This window comes from Hypanus sabinus, chromosome 22 (assembly GCF_030144855.1).
Source record: "Hypanus sabinus isolate sHypSab1 chromosome 22, sHypSab1.hap1, whole genome shotgun sequence".
NCBI classification, from domain to species: Eukaryota; Metazoa; Chordata; class Chondrichthyes; order Myliobatiformes; family Dasyatidae; genus Hypanus; species Hypanus sabinus.
In genome coordinates this window covers 27,046,782-27,059,839 of record NC_082727.1, presented here as the reverse complement: position 1 = coordinate 27,059,839, position 13,058 = coordinate 27,046,782, and the positions used below count along the sequence as shown (strand labels likewise).

Sequence of the window (13,058 nt, the reverse complement as noted above, 5' to 3'; positions counted from 1 at the left end):
CAGTACATAATTACTCACCGAATTTAGGAGTGAATTACGAAATCCTGAATGGGTGGATCATAAAATTACAGAAAGTTGTAAAATTGGTCAGCTCATGGGTATAAGCCTCTAGCATCCACGACATCTTCAAGAAGCAGTGCCTCAGAAAAGCAATGTCCATTATTAAGGGCCCCCATCTCCCAGGGCATGTCCTTTCCTCACTGTTACCATCTGGAAGGAGGTACAGAAGCCTGAAGGCACACACTCAGCATTTCAGGAACAGCTTCTTCCCCTCTGCCATCCGATTCTAAAGTGGACATTGAACCTTTGAACACTACCTCACTTTTTAATTTATTATTTGTTTTACACTTTTTAAAAGATAGCCATTTAATATACTTGTTTTTTCTTTCTATATTGCCATGTATTGCATTGTACTGCTGCTGTTAAGTTAACAAATTTCACAACTCATGCTGGTGATTCTGATTAGGAATTAACTAACTTCAAAAATGTGATCTTGGGCTACTTTTTCTTGTGAATCAATCCTGCAATGCTCTTTGTGTGACTTTGCTTGATTTATATGTGTGGTGCTTTTATCACACTCCTTCAAGGTGCCAGCTTGGTTCTATGTTTGTCCATTGAAACATGCATTGTTTAAAAATTCTCACTGGTTATGATAGATTAGAGTTATAGAATCATAGTACATTACAGCATAGAAACAGGCCCTTTGGCCCTTCTAGTCTGTGCTGAACTATTCATCTGCCAAGTCCTATGGACCTGTTCCTGGACCATAGCCTTCTCCATACCCTGCCTAATTTTCTCTTAAGTTAAAATTTAACCCACTCCCACCATGTTCCACATTCTCACTACCCTCTGAGTGAAGAAGTTCCTCCTTATATTCTCCTAAACATTACACCTTTCACCCTTAACCCTTTATCTCCAGTTCTAGTCTCTCCCAACCTCCATAGAAAAAGCCAGCTTGCATTTACCCTCATAGTTTTGTATACCTTGTGAATTAAATAGCTATGCATTTTTATTTTAAAGTGAGGTACTTTGAAGACTATGTTCAGAATAGGGGTATTAATGTTCCTGTTAATGTCTGCATCTTTATTATATTCTAGAATATGTGTATAATAAGTGGCACAGCTATAGCAGATAATTGGGAAGGATTATTGTAAATATTAATCATTTGTGAGGCTGTATGTGAGGGTATTGAAATTATGGTGGATTGTGGTTAATCGTGGTAACTGCGTTTTTTTTTGGGACAGCTCTTATTTAAAAAAAACTAAGCAAGAAATTTAACCTATTTATTTTGTTTATTTGAGCTACTATGCTGTTAAATTGGAAAAAGTGTACACTGGATGAATTCCTTTAGCTATTAGGAATTAATGCAGTCTTAAAAGTACTGTAGTAGTATTGGTAGAGTTCTAGTTTGTAATGTATTTCGTTTAGTTTCCCTTTATTAAAAATGTGTATCTTTTTAACTTTTTCCATGAAACTTCAGCTAATTGGTGCAGCTGCTTAATTATGCTGAAGAGTACTGGTCCAGATGTGTACCAAGACATTGGTTGTGGTTGGGTTGGGTAGAGGTGGGAGTTTGGAGCCAAAAACGAACAGCTGGGGAAGATTGGGTGAGACAGAATCTGTGGAGGTGAAGGGATAGTCGATATTTCGGATCTGGACCCTACATCAAGACTGAGTGTAGTGGGATGATGGGAGAGGGACGGGTATATAGTTGAGGGGGTGGTGAGGAGAGGCTTGCAGGTAATGGGTAGACCCACAGGAGGAGGCAGGTGCACTCCTTTCTTTCTCTTTTCTACTCACCCCTCTCCCATCATCCAGATTCCATTTTAGTATCCCCTGCCTAACTGGTTCCATTTGCCTTACACTTCCATACTATATCTAGGGGTCTCCTATCATTTATTTGGCTCCCACTATCACCTTGTTTACTTCACATATTTCAGTATCTGCAGCCTTTTATGTTTTCCTTTATCATCTTGTGACCTCTGTCCCTTCCTCCATCTGCTCCCGTTTTCTCTACCTATTATTCATGAGCTAATGTCATTCAACTCTACCATCTAGTCCAGGGGTGGGCAAACTTTTTGACTTGAGGGCCACAAAGGGTTCTAAAATTTGACAGGGGGGCCGGACCAGGAGCAGATGGACGAGTGTTTTGGTAATACACCTCATAAGAGAAAATAAAATATCATGGGATATGTAGAAAACATGTGCTTTAATTTCAATTGAAAATGAACAAATGCATTACAACAAAATATCTGTCTTTGAAGTCCCATGGTATTTAGCTATTTATTGAAATGTCTTTTAAAACACTGAAAATTAAATGAATAAAATACAGCTTTTTTTAATAGTAACAGTTATTATTTTAAAGCACTGAAAATTCTGTTATCCTTCAAGATATTATCATCATCACTCTCCTCCTGACTGTCTTTATTTCAAAAACGGTAGGAGATGCAGGTCTACTTGTCCTGCTCCTTCTTATTCAATTGTCCCCTGTGCCAAAACTCAACAACGACCCGCACAATGTGCTCGCAAATCCCCGCAGGCTATCTCCCTTAGCCGGAATGCTGGCTAATTGTGAGCCGGTTCGGATGTGCCAGGAAATGGGTCGCCACAAGGTCACAAAGTAAAGCGCAAATGTGGAGTAATATGCTGCACCTCAACAAAGGTCAATGTATATAGAGTGCAGCATCTATTGGGAAAACGCCAGAATTGCGGGGAAAAAACGTTAACAAGGTTTATTAATATAATTTCATCAAGTTCTGCGGGCCGGATTAAAAAGCTTAACGGGCTGTAGTTTGCCCATGCCTGATCTAGTCCATGCTCTTCTTGCTGCTGCAATCAGGAAGAAGATATAGGAGCTTCAGAACTCGCACCACCAGGTTTTGGATGAGTTGTTACCCCCAACCATCAGACTCTTGAACCAGAGTGGATAACTTCACTCACACCAACACTGAACTGATTCCACAGCCAATGTACTCACTTTCAAGGGCTCTACAACTTGAGTTTTCAATATTCGTTATTGTTACTATTTTATTTCTTTTTGTGTATGCACAATCTGTTGATTTTGTACATTCATTGTTTGTCCTTGTGTGCAGTTTTTCATTCTGTTGTGTTTCTTTGTACTTGCTGTGAATGCATCTGATGGTAGTACATGGTGAAGTGCATGTACTTAGATATAAATTTACTTTGAATTTCTGCTTCCCATCTTCCTCCACACCTGGCCCCACACATCACCTGCCAGCTTCAGTCTCGCCCTCCACCCTCACTCCTTACTAGTGTTTATCTCTCCTGTATACTTTCAGTCTTGACCCAAAACTCCCCCGTTCCTTTGCCTGGCCCTCTGAGTCCCTCCAGAAATTTGTTTTTGTTCCAGATTCCCACATCTGCAAGGTCTTGAGTTCCCAGAGGTGTCAATGTGTTGTTTTGGAGATGGCAGTTGACCCTTGTGATGGAAACTGACAGAACCATCAAGTTCAGTTTGAAGATGATTAGGAGAGGGGAAAGAATAAGTCAAAAGTTTTTGAGGGGTCAGCAGTGAAGAAGGGTGAACAGCTTTAGTGTCCCAACACATTGATACAGTCATGAAGAAGGCATACGAGTGGCTCTACCTAGGAGTTTGAGGAAACTTGGTATGTCACTAAAGATTCTTGCATATTTCTATAGATATATGGTGAGCACCTTTTTGCAATGTTTTGTAACTAAGAACAATTAACTTGGATTGGATCAATCATAAGCATGTTTATTTTATTGCAGCAAGGGAAGACTAGCACCACGCAAGAGCTGGTGATGGCTTTGGCAAAAAGACAGCATAGTAACTCCTTTATACACATACAGCTACTGCGTGTCATTTCAAGGACTGGTGCATTCTGTTAATCTGCTTAATCATTGTACTTGGCATTCTTCCAATAACCAAATCCACTGGTCTGCAGTTTGTCAAGGATTTGTGTTTCATAGGAATAATGTTGCATGGACATTGTTAGCAAGGCACTCTAGCACAATACAGGTTCCATTTTGTTACTGTAAGCAAAATACATTTCCACAGCATTTTGGATTTATAGCGTCTATAACAGAGGGTAATAGATTCAACTAGCTCCATGGGCATGATCCTCCCCATCATTGAGAATATCTTTGAGTTGGTGTCTCAAGAAGATGGCATCTATCATTACTTAATGCCCATTATGTTACTGGCATTTATGGCAGCAATGAATGGGCCTCTATCTCTGTCCATACTGTCATACACAGGAGTAGAAGGATTCTTCACTGCTGATTCCATAACAATTTTTTTTGACCAGTCAGTGTTCTTAGCCCTGAGTTAAACTGAAGTTGGAGTACAGTGGACCACTCTTAATCTGGCCTCTACCCTTTGACCTATTTGGCATGGGTGACCCTACCAAAAGCCAAAGGAGCCAAAGCACAGAGCCCTGACTTTAGCCAACATTAAGACACACGTCTCCAAATCCTATGACAAGGTTGTGGTGCTCTTGAAGGATTAATCATTAAGGACCCTCACAATCCAGGTCATGTCCTCTTACTGTTATTTCCATCAGGGAGAAGTTACATGATCCTGAAGACGAACACTCTGATTGAGAAACAGCTTCTTCTGCCCTGCCATCAGATTTCTCAAAGATCTGTGAACTCTCCCTTGTCGTTCTTGTTTTTCCACTATTTATTTATTTTGCAATGTTTTTGCGCTATATTACTACTGCAAAGACAAATTTCACATGACAGTAAGCCTGATTCTGAATTCAGTTGGCTGAAAAAGTTCTCCAAATACTGAACTGAATCAGCTTGCATTTGTTCTACTAAAGCAGATGGAATTTGCTCAGCAAATATTTAATTGTTGTGTAATTACTATCTTAAAAATGAGGTAATTGCAAAAAACAAAGGTGTTATCAACATTTTGGGCTGAGACCCTTTGTCAGGACTAACTGAAAGGAAAGGTGGTAAGAGATTTGAAAGTAGTGGGGGGAGGGGGAAATGCAAAATGATAGGAGAAGACCGGAGGGGGTGGGATGAAGCTAAGAACTGAAAAGGTGATTGGTGAAAGTGATACAGAGCTGGAGAAGGGAAAGGATCATGGGACAGGAGGCCTCGGGAGAAAGAAAGTGGGGGGGGGGGGGAGAAGCTGTGAGAGTCTCTCTGATAAATTTTTTTAGGCACAATGACAACTCTCGATAATTTTTCTTTAGAGCTGTTGTTGTCTGGCGTACCTACCTCTACATGGTCGAGGCACAACGACAACTCTGATAATTTTTATTGACTCTCTCAGCTACCTAGACTATTCCTCTTCCCACCCTGTCTCTTGCAAAAATGCTATCCCCATCTCACAATTCCTCCATCTCCATTGCAGCTGCTCTCAGGATGAGGCTTTTCATTCCAGGACGAAGGTGGTGTCTTCCTTTTTTAAACAAAGGAACTTCCCTTCATCCACCATCAACTCTGCTCTCAAATGCTTCCTTCCCATTTCCCGCACATCTGCCCTCACCCCATCCGCCCGCCACCCCACTCAGGATAGGGTTCCCCTTGTCCTCACCTACCACTCCACCAGCCTCCAGGTCCAACGTATAATTCTCCGTAAATTCTGCCACCTCCAACGGGATCCTACTACCAAGCGCATCTTTCCCTCTCCCCCCCCCTTTCTGCTTTCCGCAGGGATTGCTCCCTACGCGACTCCCTTGTCCACTTGTCTCTCCTCCTTCCCCCCCCCCCCCCCATCCCTTCCCACCGACCTCTCTCCTGACACTTATCCTTGTAAGCGGAACAAGTGCTACACCTGCCCTTACACTTCCTCTCTCACCACCATTCAGGGCCCCAGACAGTCCTTCCAGGTGAGGCAACGCTTCACCTGTGAGTCGGCTGGTGTGGTATACTGAGTCTGGTGCTCCCAGTGTGGCCTTTTATATATTGGTGAGACCCAACGCAGACTGGGAGACCGTTTCACTGAACACCTACGTTCTGTCCGCCAGAGAAAGCAGGATCTCCCAGTGGCCACACATGTTAATTCCACACATGTTAATTCCCATTCTGATATTTCTATCCATGGCCTCCTCTAATGTTGAGATGAAGCCATACTCAGGTTGGAGGAACAACACCTTAAATACCGGCTGGGTAGCCTCCAACCTGATGGCATGAACATTGACTTCTCTAACTTTTTGCTCTTCACTTGAACCTTGTCTCTTAGTGCTTCAACCAATTGCTAATAGGAACAGCTTTTTGTTAAACCCATCTAAACCTGCTATGATCATGTATTCCCCCTTCAAAAATCCATTTTAAAACATTATTTCTTTTGATGAGAACCACCACAGTTTGTCCTTGTAAAATCCCTTTTCCCTGCAATCATTTTAGCATTTCTACATCCTCTTTAAAAAAAAGCTTCCCAGCTTCTAGAATTGTATATGTAGCCTCCCTGCTTTTACACTTTGCCTTTCTATTTCTGAAAGCTAGAATTCCAAACTTACTTGACATGTCCTCCACCACAGAAAGATTTATGCATGTAAGCAACTAGGTCTGTCTTTTTTGAATGCCACTTGGTCATTACTGTCTTGGCTGGAAATGGAAATCACTTCTTATGGCTCTATGTGAGTGAAGGCAAGAGGTTTAAGATGAAATTTACTATCACCTTTAAATAACCTGTGCTTCCTTTAGCTGTCTGGTCCAGCTACTGTTTGTGGATCTAGATTTCAGAACTGGCACAGAAGCCGCAGTCTTGGGCAGGAGTATAACTGTCCTCTTGAATGCCTTTGAGACATGGGCTATATGCAGTGGACACATCAAAGCACTAAAGTACCTTATGCAATTTGTTTCAATACACTGGCAGAGCAAGTGAACTTTATTGCAGCTTCTCCCAGGCCAACATCTCAGCATTAAGACTCTCATTATCCTCAGTCATTTCTAATGATATGGTTAGTGCTTCTGCTGATACCAGATATCTGAAATGACAGTTTCCAAGCTCTGTCAGCAAGAGTTTCCTGTGAAGAAGGGAAAATATTAATGATTCCTTGGTACAAGTATAATATACCCACCTACTCTTGAGAAAACCTAGTCTGAGATTGCTCAAAATGAAGAAGGAACATTTGGGGGTAGTATTTGAGAATCTAGTCTAGGGTCAAAAATGCATAAATTGCAGAAGGGTTCATTTTCTTTCTAACACCATTGGCCTTGCCTGTAGCAAAGCTTGCATATCCCACAATGGCCTTGTCAGTTGCCCCAAACCCCACAGAATTTGTGCGGATGCAAGTTGTCCTTGATCTCCAGTGTCTGCCCACAACATTTAGTGCATTCCTTTCATTGCCCTCTTCTGTTGCCTCATTATTAAAAATAAATCAATGGTTGAATTTTTTTTGTCTTTTGATTCCATGTTGATACTCTGATAATTAAGTTCTCTGATTTGAAGCATGAAGGATGGCTCATGGGTCAGCTCGCTAAAAAGCTTTCTGTCCATTTGTCTCCTTTTATCCCTGTTCACGCGGCTGTTTAAAATTTATTCATGGATTCTCTCCATTTATTTCTAAATTAGTTTTGGTTCAAAACAAATGTTGAATTCTGAATTTCCTGCTCCATTCCTTTGGTTATGATTTTGTGATCTGGCTTGTATTGATGATTTGATGGAGCAGAGACTTCTTAACTACATTGAAATAACTGTCCTTGAATTAGCTTGTGATTGATTTTCACAGAATATATGGTACAGAAACCAACCATTTTGCCGCCCTTCCATGCTGGCAGCTATGTTATTCTTTCTGATGAATATATTATTGAATATTGAATATTCAATATTGAATATTCCCTTATTGAATATACCATTGTAGTTCTCTCTCTTCCCCCCCCACCACCTGTATGCTTGTCCAGCTTCTTGATTATGCTATTCATAGAAAGAGGTACAGCAGAGACAAAGGCCCTTCTGGCTCAGTTCACCCATTCTGATCATGTTGCCCTTCTCCACTAATTCTATTGACCTGCTGTAGGTGTGTGTTCTTCTGTTGCTTTCCCATCCATTACCTGTTCAATCCTTCCTAAAAACTGTAATTGTACTTGCTTCTTGTGTCAGTTCATTCCAATTATCTATTACATGCTCTATGCAAAATCTACCCTTTGGGTTTCCTGTGAAGTTCTTCTATCTCCCCTTAAAGCTAAGCCCTCTAATTCCAGAATCCCCTGCACTGGCGATGAAGGTTGACTATATATGCCTTCATTTTTGTAAACCTCTAAATGGTCCCCATTGGCCTCCAATGTTCCAGTGAGAATAAACCCAGCATATCAATCTCTCCTTGCAACTGTAGCCCGCACATTGTGTGCAATATCCTGCTGAATTTCTCTACTCTCTTGCTGTCATGTCCTTCCTGCAGCGTGGTGACTGGATCTATACATAAGTGCAGTCTAATTACTGTTTTGTACAACTGCAGCATGACAGCTGAACGTCTGTACTCAATGCTGTGGCCTATGCTGGCAGGTACTCTAAATGCCTTTTCACTACAACTTTCACCCGTCTCCACACTTCCAGGGAGCTCTTCATTGTTATATGTGATTAAGAAAAAAGAAATAGAATTGTAATTGTACTCAAGTGTGGCACAACTGATTTTTGGATACAGATTTAGCGTAACTTAATTTTGAATCCTTTCTAATAAGGGATCTCTAGTGCTTGTTGGATCTTTTTTTTCTTGGCCTGGCTAATAAGCATAACATGAAGTGACTGTTTTGTATATGTTTATAATGTCTCACTTGCCAATTATTTGCAAACTTTAAAAAAAAAGTCCTTTTGTTACTATTGATGCATTCATTCTCAGAACTGGCTCTTCTACACCACCTTGTCCAGTTGCATCCTGTGTCAACATTTAGAAATTCGTGGTAAAGCAATGCAAACATGAGGAAGTCTGCAGATACTGGAAATTCAAACACACACAAAATGCTGGTGGAACACAGCAGGCCAGGCAGCATCTATAAGGAGAAGCACTGTCGACGTTTCGGGTCGAGACCCTTTGTCAGGACCAACTGAAAGGAAAGATAGTAAGAGCATTCGGAGGGAATGGTGAAGACCTGACACGGATGAGAGATGGGATCAGAGGGGGGAGGGAGGCTGGTGGTGTCGGTGGAGAGGGAAGGTTTGGGGTGAGAGGAAGATGGAGCCTCTGAGGGCCTAGGAGCTGACAATGGGATCTGAGGGGGAGGGGATTGCAGAGTGGTGGTGGGGGGAGGGGAGACAGGAGTCACAATCGCAGCATGTGAAGACCCGGCGTGGAGTTCAAGGCTGGAGTCGCAGTTGGTGGTTGCGCAATTGTTTTGAAGCTGAACATGGTTGTTGGAACCTGCGTTGATGGTGCTGGAGTCCGGGTTTTCAATATGCCCTGGGTTGCTATCTTTTCTTTCATTTGGTCCTAACGAGGGGTCTCAGCCTGAAACGTTGACAGTGCTTCTGCTTATAGATGCTGCCTGGCCTGCTGTGTTCCACCAGCATTTTGTAGGTGTTGTTTAAAGCAGTGCAAGGTTGTTTCATACTGCTACCACAAAAATCTTCGGACTTGTATTATTTTTAGTTACAGCTATATTTGAGTTGATCAGAAGCTGTTGTTTTCTGTCATTACTGTATCTGCAATCGCAGTATAATAGACATTGTGCTTGTACTCTTGTCATTTGCGTGGTCGTCACTGGGGTACTGTAAATAATTTAGTTCATGTTATTCATAAATGTGGACATTGCCATTTTTTGATGGATTTTAAATATCGATTGAGTTCAAAGTACATTCGTTATCAAAGTATGTATACATTATACAACCTTGAAATTTGTCTCCTAATGGGCAGCTACGAAACAAAGATAGGCACACGGACGGACAGATGCACACGCACTTCAATTGCCTTGACCGGCTCTGTGGTCAGGACCCCACCGCCTCAATTTGGCCTGTAACCAACCTTTCTAATACAGCCCTGTGCTTAATTCTCCATTCAAACATCACATTCAGTCGAATCGGTATGCTCTGGTGCTCTCGATTCGGCCTGTTACTGACCTTTCCCATTTGGCACGGTGTGCATGACTCCGTCCAAGCATCAAGTTCAGTTGAATTGGTACGATTGTGTCTGGCTATAAAAGGAGATTAAACTATGCGCAGTAACTGATTCTTTTATCACAAGACCTCTTGCTTTGCTTCATCTGAAGACCACGTAGGCCAGGGGTTCCCCACTTAGTGTCCACGGACTGCTTGTTTAATGGTATTGCTACATGATGTATGGAACTCCTGAGGAGGGCTTTGACTCCCATATGTAAGCCAAAGACTAATTCATGTCACTCTGTTTTGGGGAAAATACTATTAGATCTTCTGTCTTCTTGCCTTGTTCTCCTGTATACTTTCTATGACGTATACACTGTTGATAAAGTATATGTAGCTAATATTATTTGTGTGCAATTGCTGCAGTCAAAGTGGAGGCCTTTATTGTGTAATATAAAATAGTACCTTTCCTTCTGAGTTTTAATGTGTTCAATTCTCTTCCAATAAATCCAAAATAAAGCCTTCAACAAATACTGGGCAGTTTTTGTGATCTGCACGTTGTATTTATCGTGCCCAGTCAAATAACCAATAATGATCTTTCATCAAAATGAGTTGTTTTCCTTCTCTGTTTTGAATGCATTCAATGCCTTTGTAACCACATTCTTGAGATCCCTGTAGCCAAACTTTTCGAACTCCATTTGCACACAACCACAAATTCTCTTAACTCCACCATAGGGACCTAATTTATATTTATCTCTTGCTGTTCACAGTACCCATCATTTCTGGATCTCTATTATTCTTTGAAAAGCAAAGGACAAAATACCTTTTAAATGACTGGAACTTTAAAATGGAAATTGAAAATGCTGAACCCATTTGGATGAAAGGTCATCAATCTGAAATGTTAATTTTGTTTTAGTTTCCAAAAAAATTGCAAAGTATATCCAGTAGTTCCAGGGTTTGTTTAAGTTTCCAATAAAAATGAATATAATGTACCCAGTTACTTGGGTCAGGTCTTGGTATGAATATCTCTGCTATCTCTCCCTATACATTATGATACATTGCTTCAGAGAGGAACTGTGGAATTGGTGGTGAGAAAGGGAAGATAGGAATGTATTTACTCTATGATAGTTGTATGCCGATCGAAGGCGAAGGACAGTATGTAAAAGCAAAATAATGAGTTAAAAAGGTAGTACAGTGAAGTATAATGTATATAATTTTTCTAAGAGCATCACACATTGAAGAATAGTGGTCTTGTATGGCATATAACTTTTTGCAACTGCCTGGGAAATTTGGTAATTTTGTAGTGTTTTTTTAAAATTAAATTGAATGCACTCAGGCTAATAGTGAGTCATGAATTTCTGGCTTCCTTCAGTCTTTATCACCTTGTATCCACTCAGTTGTGTTGGATACAGAGAGGCTGATCTTACCAGATGTGTAATCTGCAGTCTGATAACATCTTCAAACAGACTGGGCCTTGGGTTTCTGATGTTCTTTGGAGAGACTTAACTACCTTGGCAGAAGGGAAAAAAAGTGGAGGTACATTTTGTAACTGTGAAAACAAAGCTTTAGATATGTATTTGTTTACCTATTTAGAAATACAGTGCAGAGTAGGCCTTTCTGACCCTTCAAGTAACACTGCCCCCAGCAACCTCTGACAAACCTGATTAACCCTAATCTAATCATGGGACAGTTTACATTGATCAGTCACCCTACCCAGTATGTCTTTGGACAGTGGGCAGAAACTGGGGGACCCAGAGAAAACTCGTGCATTCCACTGGGATGCGTACAGAGACGCTTAAAGAAAAGTACTGGAATTGAACTCCAAACTGTGGAGTGCCCTGAGCTAGAATGGTAGCCTGTAAGTAAATAAAGGTTTGATGTTTGTATACAAACCAATTTTAATAGTTGATTTATCAAATTTAAGGAAATTTCAAAAATTCACTCAAAAGCCATTATTTTACTTGAATTTCTTAGAAGTATCTTTTGTTCCATAATCTGTGTAAAATCATAAGATATAGGAGCAGAATAAGGCCATTTGGCCCATCTAGTCTGCTTTGACATTTCATCATGGCTGATCCATTTCACTCTTAGTCCCAATCTCCTGCCTTCTCCCTGTAACCCTTCATGCCCTGACTAATCAAGAACTTATCAACCTCTGCCGTAAATATACCCAAGGACTTGGCTGCCACAGTCACCTGCGACAATGAATTTCACACGTTCACCACTCTCTGGCTGAAAATTTTTTTCTGTTCTAGATCTCTGTTCTAAATGGACATCGCTCTATTCTGAGACTGAATTCTCTAGTCCAAGACTCCCCCACTATTGGAAATATCTTCTCCACATTTGCTCTGTTGAGGCCTTTCAACATTTGATAGGTTTCAATGAGTTGCCACCTGTCATTCTTCTGAATTCCAGTGAGTACAAGCCCAGACCTGTCAAATGCTTCTCTTCTAGCAAGCCTTTCAATCCCAGAATCATTTTCGTGAGCCTCCTCTGAACCCTGTCTGATGTCAGCTCATCATTTCTTAGATAAGGGGCCCAAAACTGCTCTCAATACTCTGAGGCCTCAGCTGTACCTCATAAAGCCTGAACATTACATCCTTACTTTTGTATTCTACTCCTCATGAAATGGTTGCTAACATCGTATTTGTCTTTCTTACCACAGACTCAACCTACGAATTAACCTTTAGGGAATCCTGCACAAGAATTCCCAAGTCCCTTTGTACCTTGGATTTCTGAATTTTCTCTCCATTAGAAAATAGTCTAAGCTTTTATTTCTCCTACCAAACTGCATGACCGTACACTTTTTGTCACTATTCCATCTGCCACTTCTTTGCCTATACTTCTATTTTGTCTAGGCCCTCCTATAATCTTCCTGCTTCCTCAACACTATCTGTCCCTCAACCTATCTTGGTGTCATCTGCAAACTTGGTCACAAAGCCATCAATTTCATCATCAAAATCATTGACATATAATGTAAGTAGAAGCAGTCCCAGTACCATTCCTTGTGGAACACCAGTAGTCATTGGCAGCTAACCAGAAATCGCTTGCTTTATTCACACTCTTTGCCTCCTACTAATCAGCCAAT

General features: G+C 41.0%; 1 protein-coding gene across 2 annotated transcripts in view; it reads left to right on the top strand.

The window, feature by feature from the left end:
- reep3b (receptor accessory protein 3b) overlaps positions 1-13,058 on the top strand; it is a 72,284-nt gene that overhangs the window by 982 nt on the left and 58,244 nt on the right. The gene's annotated exons all lie outside the window — the stretch shown is intronic.